The sequence below is a fragment of the Microtus ochrogaster genome, chromosome X, assembly GCF_000317375.1.
Source record: "Microtus ochrogaster isolate Prairie Vole_2 chromosome X, MicOch1.0, whole genome shotgun sequence".
Classification (NCBI taxonomy): Eukaryota; Metazoa; Chordata; class Mammalia; order Rodentia; family Cricetidae; genus Microtus; species Microtus ochrogaster.
The window spans coordinates 1,133,052-1,136,303 of NC_022026.1; the positions used below are offsets into that span (position 1 = coordinate 1,133,052).

Here is a 3,252-nt window from a genome sequence, read left to right on the forward strand (position 1 = left end):
GCAGCCCCACTGCTCCTATTTACAACACCCTACTACAGTGACATTGAGACGGTAGAACCTTTAAGTGGTTGGACCTAGTTACAGGTGATGAGGTCATGGGTGCACTAGTCTTAGAAGGAATCAGTGTAGTTCTCCTATGATCCTGTTAGTGCTATGAGAGTGGACCCTTACAATATAAGGCTACCTGTTATGCTTAACGTCTTCTGTACACAGCTTTTACCTTTTCGTCCCCACTATGTTGTAATATAGCAAGAAGAGCTCTAGTAAGATGCTAGAAGTCGTGCTCTTTGGACTTTCTAGCCACTAAAATTGTAAATCAAAAGCCAAATAAATCCATTTTCCTGATAATTTACCTAGCTTCAAGTATTTTCTTATAACAGTACAAAATGGACTAAGATATCAGTCCTTGGTGAAAATAGTTACTGGTTATTTGTCAAATGAATGAATGTTTCTGGTTATACAAATCTCAACTTTATAACTTGAGTAGGTACATGTTGGTATTTTTTAGGTATATTTTATGAGTTTGACAGTAGAGAATGTATAAGAAGAGAGAAAGTATAACATGAAGTCTTAAAGATTAATCTTTGATAATTGTTTAAATGTATGGCTATGAGTGCTAATTTATACCTTTTCCCTATTTCTACATAGGATTCTCTTATTTGTGGCCTTGATTTCATTAACTGACAAGGACTTGTTTTTATCATCGCAGTCCCAAGTGATCTTCAGACTAAGAAAAGAGATCTTAGCAAGGCAGTTCCTTTCTTGTTTGAATTATAGTTGTGTGTTAACTTCACATCACTTCAATGAATTACTTGAGGCAATTTATTTTACAAAAGAGATAAGGTTTATTTTTATTCCTGCCTTTGGAGATTCCAGTACAGATTAGGTAGCTTCATTTGTTTGGGCCTTTGTGTGTGTGTGTGTGTGTGAGAGAGAGTGTGTGTGTGTGTGTGTGAGAGAGAGAGAGAGAGAGAGAGCACAAAACACATGATCCAAGGAACAGAGAAAGATACTGATGTGATCAGTGATGGGGGAGAGTCTTCTGTTTTGTGTTAATTTCATTGGTTAAATAAAGAAACTGCTTGTCCTTTAATAGGACAGAAAATTAGGTAGGCCGAGTAAACAGAACAGAATGCTGGGGGAAAGAAGCCGAGTCAGGCAGTTGCCATGATTCTCCCACCCAACACAGATGCAGGTTAAGATCTTCCCTGGTAAGCCACCTCGTGGGCTACACAGATTATTAGAAATGGGTTAGATCAATATGTAAGAGCTAGCCAATAAGAGGCTGGAACTAATGGGCCAGGCAGTGTTTAAAAGAATACAGTTTCCTTGTAATTATTTTGGTTATAAAGCTAGCCGTGTGGGCAGCCAGGTGCCAGGAACGTAGCCTGCCACTCCTATTACAACAGACCAGGGTCCTATAATCCTCTTGTGGGCAAATGCCTAGTGACCAGGGCCATCCCACTATACATAACTGCTCAAAGGACCCACCCCTTTAACACAGGAAACCACGGGAACCCTACCGATGCTCAGAACAAAACAGGTTACTATAAAAAACGTTGCCATGACTGGGCAACTTTTGAGTGGATGCACTTGTCTCTTTTCTATCCTGTAGGTACCCCTTGTTAGACACCTTACCCTCAACTCTCTTCCTGGCTTCCTGGCTCTCGTTACCTTTGGCACAACTGTTAAAGCTAGCATCTTAGTTTTGATATCCACCCTCTATGCCTGCTGCCTCTGTTCTCTCTTTCTCCTTTGCTGGGTCAGTCTTTCTTCCCTTTCCTATTTCTGTATGTACTGACAGGTTCTCAGATACCTTCAGTGATATTCTATTCTTGTCAGGTCCCACTTTAGGAGAGGATGGGAAATTGCTGCAATTCTATAGGGAAAAGTCCGAAGGACTCACTGCCTTGAGGTCCTGCCCTTCAGCTAATGAGATGAAATACTATCATGGGGCTTGACACCCGGGCATCTTGCTGACTGGAGGTAAAGTTGGGGGAAGGGGCAGGAGGAATATTTTAGTTCTTTCCTATTAGATTTTGAGATCAAATAACAGCATGTGGTCTTTTTCTATGTTCATTTGTTACTGCACTTAGCCCTACATCTCCCAGGCATAAATGGTAGGAGGCTATCTGACGTTTTTCAATGACTAGATGAATGAATGAGCACACATGGCTAGGGCGATCACTTTACCTATTTGTAAGCTGCATCTTAAGTAAAAAAACAGCATTCCCAAGCAGAAGAATTATGTTGCCAAGAGCATCATCCAGGCCTTTGGCCTGTGGTTAGATTTCAGTGAAAAGATCCAATTGAGCATTAGGGGCAACAAGGTACTCCAGGTTCTGCTGCCACCATAGTGTAAAAATGGGCAGAAGAAACCCATCCCTTCCCCTTAACATAAGTAGCTTCTCCTCAAATGTACTTTCATATTGCCAAATGGAGCTTTGTCAATAAAGAGTTAATTTTTCCCACTCTATTTGTATTTCACTTTTTCTAGTTTAAATTTATTTTTAACACTAGGGTTCTTTTTCCTTTCTATTCTTCTCTAAATTGCAATTACTAATGCATATTAATTGTCTATATTAGTAGACTTAACTGTGCCATTTACACACATACATATATAGTGCTTTATAATCGTACTCCATTTCAACCTCTGGTAGCAAGGAAAGGAAGAAATAATGCTAGTTTTAGTTTATATTTTGCATGGAGACTGATGACTTTCAGAATATTTTTCTGGTTCTTGCAGTCTTGCATCTGGATTCAAGTTAATCTGCAAGCCCCAAAATTCTATTCTAGGATTCTAATCTCTAAGGCTTGATTTAGTGGTAGGGGCAGACATACAAAGACTCAAACCATTGTCCTTCTGTCCCCCTCACATTCCTCACCATGTTGTCTGAAAACTCCGAGGTTATTTGAGAGATAATTATGTTGACCCCTGTGAAGATTCCTGCTTCTAAGAATGAGTGAGTTCCCAGAGAGACACGAAAATAAGGACTGGAAATCATTGTGTTCAGTGAAATCAGCCAGATCCAGGAAAACAAACTGTGTATTTGCTCTTAGGTGCAGAATCTAGATTGCACAAAAATTCTTTTAAAATATTTAAGTACAATACAAAGTGTGAGTCTAAATGGCTAGGGAGGAGAATTAGACAATAATAGGATGGGAAAGATGCTTTTTCATGTATGAAATCTCAATATCATGTCCCTCTGTCTCAGAGAGAGAGAGAGAGAGAGAGAGAGAGAGAGAGAGAGA

General features: G+C 39.7%; 1 pseudogene; it reads right to left on the reverse strand.

The window, feature by feature from the left end:
* The window catches only part of LOC101989287, a 64,224-nt pseudogene that overhangs the window by 55,037 nt on the left and 5,935 nt on the right, over positions 1-3,252 (reverse strand).